Source organism: Chenopodium album, chromosome 4 (genome assembly GCF_948465745.1).
Source record: "Chenopodium album chromosome 4, dcCheAlbu1.1, whole genome shotgun sequence".
In the NCBI taxonomy this organism is placed as follows: Eukaryota; Viridiplantae; Streptophyta; class Magnoliopsida; order Caryophyllales; family Amaranthaceae; genus Chenopodium; species Chenopodium album.
This window is the reverse complement of record NC_137837.1, coordinates 4,841,669-4,858,005: the sequence shown is the minus strand read 5'-3', so window position 1 is coordinate 4,858,005 and position 16,337 is coordinate 4,841,669. Positions and strand designations below refer to the sequence as shown.

At 31.2% G+C, this 16,337-nt stretch overlaps 1 pseudogene across 2 annotated transcripts; it reads right to left on the bottom strand.

Moving 5' to 3' along the window:
- Positions 1–546: 546 nt before the first annotated feature.
- LOC145626414 (putative pentatricopeptide repeat-containing protein At3g11460, mitochondrial pseudogene) lies at positions 547–4,364 on the bottom strand (annotated as a pseudogene). 2 transcript variants are annotated; one of them, XR_014111001.1, is made up of 2 exons: positions 1,930–4,364; positions 547–793 (listed from the first exon to the last, which is right to left on the bottom strand). The product of XR_014111001.1 is annotated as a putative pentatricopeptide repeat-containing protein At3g11460, mitochondrial pseudogene, transcript variant X2 (transcript). The 2 variants fall into 2 exon arrangements; XR_014111000.1 differs by having other exon boundaries at positions 1,935–4,364.
- Positions 4,365–16,337: the final 11,973 nt, after the last annotated feature.

The following is a 16,337-nucleotide window of genomic DNA, read 5'->3' as shown; positions in this document are numbered from 1 at the left end:
TGCCTACATTATGATTTTCACAAAATATAAAAAAAGTTATCCTAAAATATATGCTCTAAAAACCTCCCAAAGCAATGAAGCTACTGTCTGGTCCCAGGAAGCTCGTGTTGAGTGTTGACCACCTCAATTATAAATTTTTATGGAGTAATTGCTCCTCAGATCAACCACCATCACCACTACTACTCCAAACTTATGATGTACATGTTCCAACTTTTTCTAAATGAGATTTTAGTCATAAAGAAGGTTCACTTTACTTGTTCAATGGATCAAGACCCCTTGACTTCGCCAATTGGCCCCATAGTAAATGAGTTAGCCTCGTTTACACCTTTTGCAATCCAAACAATCTAAGGACTAATGTTTAAACTTTAAAGAAGGCTAAATGGACCCAAAATCGACAATGTATGAGGCTTATGTGGTTCGTTCATAACATTTTTTTTTTAAAGATGTTAATAGATACAGAATTACGAAAAGATGACATGTCAATACTTAGTAGAAATGTAACAACATAACACGAAAGTATCGTTTTAGACTTCAAGGGTAGTCATTCTCAATTAATGTAGTTACGTACACCATGATGTGGTTAATGAGATAATTTACTTCCTACTAAAAAAAGAATGCAACTTGTTCAAAGTATGTGAATATTATAATTAAAATCAACCAACCAACTTTAAGAAAAAAGAGGAATAATGAAGGCCAAATGATTGAAACAGCTATACATACAGTGTAGAAGAAATAAGGGAGTATACATCATCTGGGACAAGATATCCAGCCACTGTAAAATGATTGCTTATTCCTGCAGAACAAGGGAACCATTAAAGGTCAGCTTTCAGTTGGCAGGTGTTGAGTTATGCCCATACTAGACTTCTTTATCATAGGCAAATATCTATTAGGTCCACCACCAAGTTGTGAAGGGCAAGTGTAACTTTTGTAACCTGCATCACATACCAAGCCACTAACGAGACTTATGGAGATTCAGATGTACGCAACTTTACCCCTAATTAGTATTCCCCCGGGAAAGCATACACATAATTTGATGAAACTATAAATCTAGTCCACCTTAAATGGACTCATCAAATGCACAATGTTAATGAGTGAATTATTGACAAAATTTGCATTTTCCATGACATTTTGATTAAAACGCCTATAAGATTACAACCCTTCAAAGTTCAAACAGCTGCTATAACATCCAACTCCTAATTGGAGTTTGATCAAATAATGATTCTCCTTGTTAAGATAAATTACGAAGTTATTTTAGTAATCTTTTAATTAAGGGTCGTCATCCAAATTTTAAACGAGGAGAAGGAGATATTTTAAAGACCAATAATATCATCGAAAGGCTTGAAACAATATTCATTTCATCAAAAGAAAGCAAGAAAAGAGTGTAAATCATTCATTCTTGATAATAATCATAAGCTACTTGTCCCACATGTAGAGAATGATAAGGAGACCAAATTTGGGTTTACACAAGACATCAACTCATATACAAAGCCCATGCCCAATACCTTGTCCTTTGCACAACAGACACAGATCTAGTTCCTGCCTAGGCTTTTAGGTTTTTCAATTCATCTCCCTTGGTAATAAAAAAAATATCCAGTGGAATTGTATACATAAAAGGTCCCCTTTTATTTCTAAATCTGGACCATCTATTAAGTTAGATTATTTAAATGAAATATCATCGTTACGTGCATATCTTGAGATTAACCTATCATTACTCCATGATACATTGATGTAAGATAACGCGATTTTTTTTATCATAATGAATAATGCATTAACAAGTCTTATGAGGAAGAAGCTCAGCAGGGTAGGCCAGCAAACTATAAAATTATTAAAGTAATATGATGGTTTCATTTCATCCTGTACCTAGATTATCTTACAGTTGATAGAACCATAAAGAACTAATTTTATTAAAGCAAAGTAGAAGATTGATACCATACATGTCAAGTAACTGGGTCTGTTGTGATGGCAACTCCTTGTTTTCCCAATCATGCTAGGGATACACGAGTTCATGAGGCCGACAACGGTTTGGTTTCACTTAGCTTGATATACGTACTTCGTGATGGAGCTTACGATCAAGCAGCTATGAAAACTGTAAAACTAGAGGATAACACATGCATAAACAAGTCAAAACACAGATGAAAGAGTAAAGGGGTGGAAAGAAATTTACTCAGTAATGTTTTGCTTGAATCTGTGTTTGATTAATTTGATATTCTGATTCACCAATAATCTTTACAGGAACAACAGCTACCAGAAAAATGATGAAACCTATTGACATCTCTAACTATGATCTCTCTATTGAATATTTCGGAAGCATACTTCATAACTGTATGACAATCTCCGCAAGTCCTCAGATTCTTTTTTATCCTAATCGGAGCACCAACAGGAAGGGCTAGTAGCCCAAATGCAAGTGCTATTTTCTCACTGTGAAGCCACAAACTCTGCTCTTTGTTCTGCTCTGTGTCATTTGTAGCGAATTGGGTCTCAGATACATAGCCTCTTTTCTTCAATAGTTCCTTAAACTTTCTTAGTAGAGCATAGATTTCGTGTGTTCTTGAATGTGACTTGTCATTTGCAGTAAATACAAAGGTGGTGTTGTTCACATCAATCCAGCTGCATCCATGCTCCTTTCTCAGCCCTATAACTCCCATTTGTCTCCTAATTTCATCGGCTTCTTCTGATTTTCCATTACGCGTGTAAATGTTGGCAAGGATCACATAATTTCCTGGGTTACTAGGTTCAATCTGGAAAAGTTTTTCAGCTGCTTCTTTGCCTATTTCAAGATTCCCACGATTCCTGCAGACCCCAAGCAATGCTCCCCATACAGATGGACCTGGATCCATAGGCATCGATTCTATAAACCTCTTAGCTTCTTCCAAACGACCTGCTCGGCCAAGCAAATCAACCATGCAAGCGTAGTGTTCATGACCAAGTTTCATCCTGTGGACTGATTCCACTGAATTGAAGTAATCAAATCCCTCCATTACTTTACCAGTATGAGCACATGCAGAAAGAACACATACAAAAGTTCTATAATCAGGCCTTATTCCCTGCTGCAACATGTTTTCGAACAATTCAATTGCTTGGTTTGAGCATCCATGCTGCTGGAAAGCTGAAATTATAGCTGTCCAACATACAACATTTGGGTCATTTACTGCTCGAAACACCCTGTGAGCATCCACCAAGCTCCCACATTTGGCATACATTGAGATCAATGTGTTAGCTAGAGACATGTTTTCCTCAAACCCACTTTTCATGATAAAATTATGTATCATTGTCCCCTGATTCAGAGCTGCAAGACCGGCACAAGCATTGACAGCAGTAGAGTATGATGCCTCATCAGGCAATATGGCTTGGCTCCTCATGAGCACAAAATACTTTAAAGCTTCTTCAAAGTTATTATTTTGGAGGAACCCTGTCATTATCACATTCCATGTAACCACATCCTTTTCAGCAAAGCTCGTAAACAACATAACAGCATCTTCAAATGATCCACACTTGCAATACATGTCCATAAGAGAATTCTTAACATAAAACGAAGCTATTAATCCGCGCTTAAACACAACACTATGGACTTCCTTTCCAATGTCTAAACCACCATCCATGTTAGCACAAGCAGTCAAGGCACTCGAAGCAGTAACTTCATCCGGAACTATTGATTTCTCACAAAGAACCCCCTTGAAACCTAAAAGTGCTTCATCATATTTCTCATTATCTAAAAACCCAACAATCATAGAGTTCCAAGAAACTCGGTTTCTTTCAGGCATTTCGTCGAACATCTTCTGTGCACTCAACATATCACCACATTTTGCATACATATTCACCAATCCAGTCCCAACAAAAACATGATTATCAAACCCATGTTTACTAATCAACCCATGCATTTGAACCCCAGAAAAAAGGTCCTTTAAATTAGCACAAGCAGGTAAAATTGCAGAAAAAGTAAACTGATTAGGGTAAACCCCAGAAACCCTCATTTGATTAAACAATGTTATAGCTTTAATGGGTAAATTATTATGAGATAAATGAGTAATTAAGGAAGTCCAAGTGATTACATTTTTATAGCAATCTTCAATATTAGAAAACAAGATTAAACTTTGAATAAAATGCCCAGATTTAGCATATAAATTTAGGAGATTACAAAGGAGGAAAGGGAGGGTAGTATAATGGTTGATTATGATCTGGGTATGAATTTGAGTAGCTTGTTTGAAGCATTTCTTGTTCTGGGTTGCTGTATTTAGTAGAGAATTGAGATGGGTTGGAGTTATTTTCCATTGATTTTGATGATATGATCTGGGTTGCAAGGTGTTGAAAATTGTAGGAGAAAGAATTTTGATGTAATTGTGTTTAAACAAGAAGCAAAATTTCATAATACTACAAAGTGTAAAGTATAAGTAAATGTCAAATATTCAAAATAAAGCAAATTTATAGATTTTGAATGGTTCTTAATTGAAAGTTACAAGATTTAATTGACAATTTAACATTGTTATTTTGATATGGGGCTTGAAATTAGAGTGTGTAAGAAAGTGAACTAATGGTGTATTGTGAAGGGCCCTGAGCCTGACTACTGTTCTTGGCAAACTGGGCTTTAGGTTATGAACCCACAAAATGGTGAGTTTGAGAGTGTTTATGTCTAGAGTTCTTAATTCGGGTCAACATATCGTGTTCATTTTAATTAAAACAAATTTGAAAAACTTGCTACTTGTATAAAAGTTATAGAGCATAATATTACCAAATGAATATGAAGAACAAAATATACTTTTTTAGGTCATGTTATCTTTAGCTTATTTTCAGTTCAGCTCCTAATTTTCTTCTCTCATAAACAATTTAGTTCAGTTTAGCTTAGCTCAGCTTAGAATAATCACATAATTATAGTGGTATGATTATAGTGTTATGAGTTTGGATTGTTTTATGCTCGTGTCACGATATTGGTTTTGAGTTTTTTTTCAAAATTTTGTGCTAATTTTGATTGCATGTGATGTCATCCTTAACTTTAAATGATAATGTGAAGAAATAGTGTTTGGATAAAACATTAATAAAACAATTGTGTTTTTGTCCACTCTAGTTTCTTCCAAGTTAAGAATTGCAAATTAAAATAATATTACTTTCTTAATCACATAGTTAATGATGTGACCTCTTGATATCTGAAACCTTCTAATACTCCCTCCGTTACATATAACTTGCAATAAACAAATATTTTATATCTCACAAATAATATCCCTTTGTTGCGAGTAATATGTAACGGAGGGAGTAATATGAAATGGCCTCTCAAAGTGTAATATCATCTTGATTCTTGACTAAGATCACCTTAAAATTTTCACTTACCAACTTTTTTTATAAAAGAAGCTTTCATTAGAAATCTGGATAATTTAAGGGATGATTTATATATTCTTAACATGTCACTTAATACAAATGTTGTCACTAGATAGAACCATGAAAATAAGACATTCAAATCTTGTTTTGTTGTTCTTCTTTTGTTTCACACCAACAAGTCTATCCATTTAGTTTTGAAATAAGAGATCTACTTCAATCAACGTCAACCAAATTCAAGAAATAGCTAACTTGTCTTTTATTGTTCTATGTCAACTTTTAATTATGTATGTGTTAAACGATGATAACCTCATTTCATAGATGAGCAAATCTTAAGGCCCATTCCAAATGTTGATATTTATCTCAAAGATACACCGTTGTAAAACTAATTAGTAATCAATCATGTCTAAATTGAAAACTAAAAACGATGACTAAAAAATTTATAGGTACCTTTTTTTTTTCCTATTACAGAAATACAGAGTATGTGATTGATAAATTCATTGGACTAAACTTAGCTCGTATCAATAGTAATAACTATTAACTATAAGTTAACTGAACTATGAACTATTAACTATTAAGTTCTATGTAATTCCATCCTATATGAAATCACAAGCTATTAATTATAAGTTATATTAACTATTCCCGTCAAAAAAAAAAAAAAAAAAAAAAAAAAAAAAAAAAAAACCCTACTTCATATTAACTATAAGTTCTATGTAATTCCATCCTATATGAAAATGCTTATATGAATTGGACAATTAGTCACAAACTCACAACGTACATGCACATGAGTTCTCTTCACACATAACAGAGTTGAATGTCACCTATTGATAACATATAGACATATAATAAGAGCCTATTTTCATTGACTAAAATGAGCTGAACTGAACTGAAATAAAATGAATATTTTATAAGAAAAAGAAATTAGAAGCTGAACTGAATTGAACTGAACTTATTAGAGCTGAAGTGAACTGAAAATAATCGTATGAGACAGGCCTAAGTAATTTAATCGTGTTTTTAATCATTATCTTTTCCTTAAACTTCTCTTTAATTAACATGATTACACTTGCTTTCCTTAAACAAAGGACAATTGTCGATTAGCTAAATAATGTTGAAAAAGTCAAAAGCAACCCTCAGAAATCGCCATGTTACACTGAGACTTGACACTTGAAAGGGGCTTCTATGCAAAGAATTTGGTTGTACAACATTAAATTTGGACATTACATCTTTCCCAAAAACAAATATATATGTTGAATGAATAACATGTTATTGTATGAAATTGTTTGATATAACTTGGTCGGTTTTGGATAGTATTTGAAAATTGGTTTAGGGAATAGGAGTCTTTACTCCTTTGCGTCAATTGCGTCGAATTTAATAACGTCTTTCACGTTGTTTTTCATTGCCTTAGCTTAGAACTTAATCCATAATGCATGGTGTATGCATGTCATCAAACCAACATATAATTATGATCATAATTATATATATCACCATATTGTAGGTTTAATATGAATAATAGATATGATATTAATGCATGAACATATTCAATTAAGAGTGTAAAAGATTGTGTTTCTATTCATTCTAGAGGTGGAAGTGGACCATATGTACAATACATATACTATGTCCAGCTTAATAATATCATGATCTGAGTTAAGTCTCATAATACATATACTACGTCCAACTTAATAATATCATAATCTCAATTAATTTAGGTCTGCATTATGAGACTTAATCAAATTGAAACAAAATTACTGATAGAATTGGGATCGATCACAATACCTTTAGCTTTATTAACTAGAAAACACAAAAGTGTTACTTCAGGCCTGTTCTTATTTATTAAAACTGAACTGAAATGATCAGAGCTGCATTGAGCTGAACTAATCAGAGCTGCACTAAACTGAACTGAACTGAACTGAATTAAATATTTTATTAGAGAATTGAAGGAAATTAGGAAGTGAACTAATTGGAGTTGAACTAATAAACTGAAATTAAGCTGAAGAGAACAAACCCTTCGTACTAGAACTAATCAGTACGTATCACTTTAATTTGTATCTAATTAAGTATTATCCGTTAGAATAATTTGGGTGAATGTCTAGTGGAACCAAATTAAACATACTTTTTGGCTATAAACATAATAGTAATGTACAAGATCTAGATAAAAGTTATAGATTTGAAAGAAAGCAATTATATAAGTATGATATTTGTAGATGATGATGAGTTGGGGAATAAGCATCTCTTTATTTGACATAATAATGAAGAAAAATAGGAGAATCCACTTGCATTGCAAGATACTCTAATATACAAAAATATATAAGGCAGAGCATCAGCTTGTTGCTTTAATTTGCACCAGTTGCAGCATGTTTATATGAATGAAGCTTACTCGATCGATCTTAGCTTTACAGTTGTGTTTTCGGATTGTATACGTTTAATTATATACAACCTCTAGATTGCTTAATTTCTTCAATTCACTCCACTAAGAAAAAACTTTTTGAGTATGAGCTATATGTCATGTGTTATTATTGCATTGTAATGCATGGTATGCAACTTACACAACTAGCTAGCTTACAGACCAATCAATTAACTACTTTTGTCTTAAATTAAATCAACTATATATAAATAATACGGAGTACCAATAACTGATGGTTGCGTGTGATTTTATTATGAATTCCTTAACTAAGACCATTTTTGAAATATATCTCTATTAGACTATTACTATAGTAGCCTTATGAAATACATATAATATTGCACCCTAAGCTAAATGCAGTTATTTTGTAGTTTCCGATCAATATTATAGAGATTACTTTGTCAGTATTATAAGGGGTTAATTGGCCAATATTACAGAAGTTAGGGCCAGTTCTCATTTACTGAACTGAACTGAAATGAATATTTTATAAGAGAAGGAAATTAGGAACTGAACTGAATTGAATTGAGCTGAACTGAACTGAATTTCAACGTAAGAGAACAGGCCCTTACTCGGCCAGTGTCAGAAGGTTACTTAGGACCTATTCTCTTTAGCTTAATTTCAATTCAGTTTAACTCAGTTCAGTTTAACTCAGTTCAGTTCAATTCAATTTAGTTCCTAATTTCCTTCTCTCATAAACAATTCGGTTCAGCTCGATCAATTCACTTCAATTCAGTCAGCTCAGTTTAGTTTAGTTCATCTCAATTCAGTAAATAAAAAACATGGCCTTTATTCTTTTACGACAAAAAATGCCATGATCGACAATTCAACATGATACAAAGCTTATACTTCATAATCATTCTTTAAAATAACTAAAGAATTTATCTATCACTATAAGTCTATACTTTTTGAACGGTTGTTTTGGAGCGGATTTCAAACGGATATATATGTCCTTTAATTAATTAAGTTAAAATCACACTTATCAATTTATCACAATCATAACAACGGTTAATCCCACTTTACTTAGCTGCAATAATAGAACCAGGTGGCCAAATGACAAGTCGACATGTGGTGCACTACACTTTCTATGATTGTTTCCGTCAATATATAGCAGCGGGATTAGAGATAATTAATCAATAATCACTGTCATTATACTTAATTATCTTACTCATTCTCCTAATCAAATCATTCTAATCAATTAATTAAACAAAACAAAACAAAAAATGACAGACGAAGGCACAGCAACATTCATAGATATCATATTAGCCATATTTTTGCCTCCTCTTGGTGTTTTCCTCAAGTATGGGTGTAAGGTATAATTCCTTAAATTTCTTGCTCTTGTGTCTTTTGCGAGTGCACTGTCTTATCTTCGCTTGATTTTTACTAAACTGGACTAGTTAAATGATATCAACAACTCCGTAAATTTTTTTATGATAGATCAAGTTAATAGTCTTTGTTTATATACTTGTACAAAACTCAAGACCTTTAAGACTAGTACCAAGTATATTATATGTGTGTGCTAAGTTGAATTACCAAATTATTACTTGATTTATATTTTAATTTAAAAAAAAGTGATGAAATGGGTTGTTGATTATATTATTTAAATAATTGTTACAGGTAGAGTTTTGGATCTGCGTGTTGCTGACATTATTGGGATACATCCCTGGGATTCTTTTTGCTATTTGGGTCATCACCAAGACCAAATGATCACTTACTCTTTGTATGTAAGTAAGACTCAACCATCCAATATTTACCCCTATTATTTCCTTCATAATTTCCTTTCTAAATAAAATCACTTTTATGCATTTATGTATGAAAAAATATTCCGTACTTTGTAATAGATGTTATCCGTAGTAATATACCAGACAAAGTACTAATTTTTCATATAAAAATACGTTACAGTAACAATAAACAACATCGATAAACCTACTAGGTGTGTATGGTGGCGAGTTGGTTAGGATTCTAGTGTCTAAGAGTCTTATACAGTATATAAAACAATTTCTTATACAGTTATATATCTACTTTGATTTCATTCAATTGTACACTCTAATACTCTATATCCAACCAATCCAAGATATGAATCCTACCTAATATTAATATCTTAAAGCATTATTGATGTATGTTATCATAAAATTCGATATTTCGATTCTAGTCTTCTTATTCTACTAATACCGACATCGAACGCACCTAATTACTGTTGGCTACTATGCGTTGGATTGATTTGATAATTACTTGATTAGTTACACTCCACTTTTAAAATTAAAGGACCAACTAAAGTATAACACGTTATCTACAAAATATATGTGGGGTAATTATTTGAGAAAAGCTTATTAATTAATTTAAAAATTATACTCTTATCTTCTTCATTCTTATCAAATGTTCTCCGGTTGTAATTTTAATCAACATGCTAATTTATGATTTGGGCAGTTTCCTAATGTTATTTTCTTCTTACCTTTAAAAAAAAAAAAAACCGAATTAGTTGAGTGATACTACTCTCTCTGTTTCTTATTGTTATTTATATTTAAAATCTTTTTGTAACGCTTAACACATAAAAGAAACAGAGAGAGTACGACTATATGAGTAATAAGTTGTACAAGTTTTAAATTATTTTATTTGATTTTTGAGCAGGTAAGAGGTGAGATGTGGAAAGGGATCTTCGATCTCATTGGTGATAAGGATATGCTGAAAGTCATAATTTAGTTTGATTGGTTATTCATTGTCAATATATATATGGACGTATCAATTACGGAGTACATGTTACATCCACCTTGTTTGATTTTCAATTTATCGTGAAAAGTATGTTTTTGTATTTGTAATGTACTTTACTTATTATAAAACCTCACTGTATAACTGTATGTATTACTAGGTATATATTAATTAATAATGTTGCTTATAAATTGTGCCTACTATTAATGTTTAATATAATCATTTTTCATCATCCAAGTCTAACAGACTGACATATCGAACTACCACTTACTCTTTACATTACGCATAAACTTGTATACAACGGGTGTCATCATTTATTTCGTTAAGAAATCAATGTATTTAGCACTAATCGGCTCATCTGAATTGGGGAATAAGCATCAATCATATGAAGCTCAACATATCATATCATAAGAAAAAACATATAAATGTTTTGCATTAATATTATTTGAGTATTCCACTAGGTCGCTTTTGCAAGATACTACAGCTTGTACACGAGCTCAGGCATCTTATTGCACCATGTATTGCACCGGCCCAGTTGTAGCATTTATGCACCTTTTTTTTTTTTTTTTTCAGGTTATACTACTTTACAAGCTAATTCCACAAGTCCATATCATATTATATTATATTACGTGTATGAGTGTATCTACAATATTACGCATTAATATTGTATATGCATTAATATTGTATATTTGTATATCAATGAATACTCGCGAATTGTGAGTTAAAAGACTTAAAACATGTAGAAAATTAAGATTAGTCATTTCAAAGATGATTAAGTTAGAATTTTCAATAGAATGGGAGATGATAGTAGAGAATTAGTTGACAAATCCGTACATCACCCTTGCCTTTTTGTTCTTAGCATGATAATATTTAAATTTCAACAACCATATTAATGTGAATTATATTGTGACTTTGGGGGAAGGAGATTGTCCTAATAATTGTACCAATTTTAGTTAGAGAAGAGAAAAAAGAAGTCAATTATTGTGCTATGGCTGAAACCTCCAAAATTTCTCAAAAAGCGTGGATAGCCTTCAATTTTGGATTTTTTTTTTGACTTTTTTTCCCCCGAAAATATAAATTGCCGAAATGTTTATCATGGTCTAATTAGCTAGGTGGAACCATCCAATTATGCAATTTGCCTTTAAATGACCAATTTACCGGTTTACAACTTGCACCGATTTCATTAACTCAAACTTACCAAGAACATTTATGACAACATATAATGATCATATATGGATCCAAACGACATTATATGACCCCGAGATGTATCCCCTAAAATCTCAATGCTTTTCGACACCGAGCCCCGAAACATTCGAAATTTCTCAAAAAGCGTGGATATATTAGCCTTCAATTTTGGAATTTTTTGACTTTTTTTTGCTCGGATATAAAAATAACCGAAATGTTTACCATGGTCCCAAATACTCTCTGGAAGTCCAATTGGGTGGGTGGAACCATCTAATTTGCCTTTAAACGACCAATTTACCGATTTACAACTTACACCGATTTCATTAATTCAAGCCTACCACGAACATTTATGACAACAAATAATGATCATATATGGTTCCAAACGACATTATATGACCTTGAGATGTATTTCCAAGAATTTCAAGACTTTTCGACACCGGGCCCTGAAAACTCCAAAAATTCTCAAAAAACGTGGATATAGCCTTCAATTTTTGACTTTTTTCGCCCATAAATAAAAATTGCCGAAATGTTTACCATGGTCTCTAGTACTCTCTGGGAGTCCAATTGGGTGGGTGGAATCATTCAATTTGCCTTTAAACGGCCAATTTACCGGTTTACAACTTGTACCGATTTACCGATTTACAACAGCCAATTTAATTAACTTGCACCGAACCCGACTTGAACAGAAATTGATCCAAACCCGTTTTAACCCGTCAAAACTCGAATTTAACCCGACTTGTTACTAACCTGACCTGAATTCAACCCGACCCGTTCCTAACCCGACTCAAATTTAACTCAACCTGTTACAAACCTGACCCGAAATCAACCCAACTTGTTATTGACCTGACCCAAATTCAACCCGACTTGTTATTGACCCGACTCAAATTTTACTATACCTATTACTTACCCAACCCAAAAATTCAACCCGACTCGAAATTAACACGACTTGTTATTGACCTGACCTAAATTCAACCCAAACTGTTCTTGACCCGATTTCAAATCACCTTAAATACAATTTAGACCTTTTTATTATTGTTGATCAAAGCATTTTGTCTTGGGAGACCAAGTTGGTCCTGGCAGCAAAAGAAAGGAGCATCATCCTCAAATTTAAGAGTTAAATATAGTATATGTTTGTTGTATGGTCAAAGGAGATAATTATCTTCCTAAATTATAAACTATAGTTCCCTAATATATTACCATATATATTATAGTCAAAGGAAATAATTAGCTTGATAAAAATGATAAATATCTATTTATAGTTAGTTGAACCCTCCAACCCGAGTTGTTTACCCAAATTGACAGCTCTAATGCTATCCATTAACTAGAAAACTCACTCCATCATATATTCATATCACAGGCAACATGTCTATATTCACTTGGCCGACTTTAGAGTTACATTTATCTTTTCAAATTACATGTTGTGTTGCTTTTGCACATGTTAATGGTCACACATTGGAAAAGAAAGACCTACTTGTATTAAACACCTGGTATGTAGTTTAAAATATTCTCTCTCTAAGGGCTTGCTCTCATTGACTGAGCTCAGCTGAACTGAACAGAACTGAGCTGAGCTGAAATGAGCTGAATTGAACTGAACTTAATTGAGTTGAACCGAACTGAACTGAACTGAAATGAATATTTTATAAGAGAAGGAAATTGGGAGCTGAACTGAACTGAGCTGAACTGCACTGAACTGAGCTGAACTGAATTTCAACGTAAGAGAACCGACCCTAACTTTGGGATAGAACTTCCCTATCATAAAAAAATCTAAGTTGATTTTCAATAGTATTATCTAAACAATTGACCAATTATAATCAGATATTATGACTGATTTAGTTCACTTTAATTTTGACTATCTAATATGATCTGTTTTTTTATTATGACTTTTTTTTTATTTTTTTTTATTTTTATAATCACGTATTTTAATATGTTTAGGATTATAACGATAAAGTATATAAGAATTTTTGCTTCAAAAAAAAAAAGTATATAAGAATTTATTTTTTCAACACTTTCATCAATTCCATATTACAAGTAATCAAATTTACTAAATACAAAAAACTCAATCTCATAAAAATACATATAAATTGAACAAATATAAATCTTAAACCCAGTAGTTATATATTTTTTTCAAACCAAAGTGAAATTAAATTGATCAACAACAATGAAAAGAATTAGTGTTTTTTGACACAAAAAAAAAAAAGAATTAGTGTTCAATTATAGTTTCATTTAACAAGTAAATTTTTTTTTTAATGATGTCTCATGTTATTATTTTTTTAATTTGCAAATATCTAGGATCTACCAACCAATTGGCCGACATAGTTTATTATTTTTTTTAAAAAAAAAAAACTCAAAATTTTGAAAAGGGATAACGGTTTAAATCCCCTTTACTTAACCGTGTTAAACCTAGTTGGACAAATGAGCTGTAGACACGTGGTGCATGACAGTTTTTCTCTATATATACCTACGATTCTAGAGATATTAAGATACTTGTATCAAATATTATTTCTCATAATTATTCTTTTATTAAGTCTCTTGTTTAAAACTCTCTCGATCTCAAAATCCAAAAATGAGTACAGCAACTTTCATTGATGTCATTCTTGCCATCATTCTCCCTCCTCTTGGTGTTTTCTTGAAGTTTGGCTGCCAGGTATATATATATTTTTTTCGCATCGAGTTTAATTTGTTACGCTTTATTCTCTTCACCTTATTATTTCGTAAATTGTTTTAAACTGATTAGGTGTATAATTACTGAATTTTTGTTTATAACCAAAAATTTGAGGAATTAATTGTCTTTGATATAAGGTTGCAAATTTCTTCTTCAATAATTCTTATGTGATTAGTATTAAGATACTTTCAAAAAAATTATGTATGTATTGATTGTAATTTTTTAATCATGTTTTGGTGGTTTAGAATGATAAAGGAAAAATATATATATATATATATATATATATATATATATATATACATATATATATATATATATACATATATATATATATATATATACATATATATATATATATATATATATTGATAAAGGAGGTTATTACTATAAGAAATGGGATTTTAACTTATCTTAGAAGATATAATTTTTCTTTTTCTTTATTTTTTTTTATTTTTTTTTATTTTATTTTTTTTTTTATTGGAAAGGAAGAATTCAAAGAAGTAGGTGTTGCAGTGATCTATGAAGTAATTAGGGTTTTTAATAATACGACGCGTGTCTTTAAAATTATGCGAAATACTAGGTTTAACGTTTTGTGGTGTTGAACAAGTCATAAATTTTTAAAAGCTCTTCTATTTCAAATACTTGCTTAAATTTTTAAAGATAAAAATGTGTGATTAATAAATTATTAATCAAATGAGTTTTAAAAGGGCATGAAATCAAAAACCAATATAAAAGAAAAAGATACGTGGCACTCTTTCAAAATTTCTTGTTATTAAATATGAATACCACGTAGTGTAGATTTGATTCATCCTTCAAAAGAAAATTAAATACGGATTAATTGTTTGTTTGATTAATTGTTAGAAAATAAAATGATTTTGTGAAAATATTTGGCTAAGCCAAACTAATATTATATTTATTTGATTGATTGATATGAACAGGTTGAGTTTTGGATCTGTTTGGTGCTGACATTATTGGGGTATCTCCCTGGAATTCTCTATGCACTCTATGTCATCCTCAGATGATCTCTTCACTTCTTGTACGTATTTCATTTCCCCTTCTACCCAATTATGCTTTTATTCTTCGCCTTTTTCCCAAAAAAAATTAAATAAAAAAATGTAGTAGTACTAGTAGAGTAATAAAAAATACATACTTTTCACTGTTCTAATAATCTTACAACAATTGAACTTTTGCACTTTTTATCACTTTTTTTTTAATCATATATGGAGTAATATAATTGTAAAATGTAGACTTTAGATTCATCTCATAAAATACTTTTATAATATCAAAACATATCCTTGTTGCAATATTATTAGAACGAAAAAGTATACAATTTGTAATACATCGTATACAATTCCACACACATCTTAATGACTTCCCCAATCCCCATTAAAGGCATTAATGGTATGTGTATGTTACATTCTTACCAATCCAATATATTATTATTTTTAAAAAAAAAAAATATCTAAAAACATTTTTTATTAAAACATTATAAATTACTATAATACATGATTTCTGCCTATACCGACATAAGCACCTGATAATAAGTATTGGCCACTAGTCTAGTGTGTCGTGTGAGGGATATATTTGATGATTAAATCATTTAGTTGGACCACTTTTTTAAATAGGAAAAAACAAAATAATACAAAAGTAATAATAAAAACAAAATTGTAACACGCTACATACAAGATAAGTAGGGTTATGACTCTTATGAGTTACTCGTATGACTTTGAAAGAAAATGCATAAAAAGATAACAAGAAATCATTTCTTCATTTTCATCAACTTTACTGATATGAGTGGGGGTATACTGTATAAGTGTATAACAAGGACAACCACAAAGAAAATACGAGTAGGTGTTACTTAAGCATGTTAAATAACTATAAGTATCTTACGCGTTCATTGGTGCAACCATCTTACAACCCCTAAGTAATAGAAGATCTTTTTCAAATACGATGTAGCTTTTGTTACATTTTTCTTATTAGGAGTAATTAATTTAATAATACTTCGAGTTGAACATACATTGACAAGAGGACTATTGTTTTTGAGCAGAAATGGTGTGAATGATGCTCGTTGTCGATGATGATGAG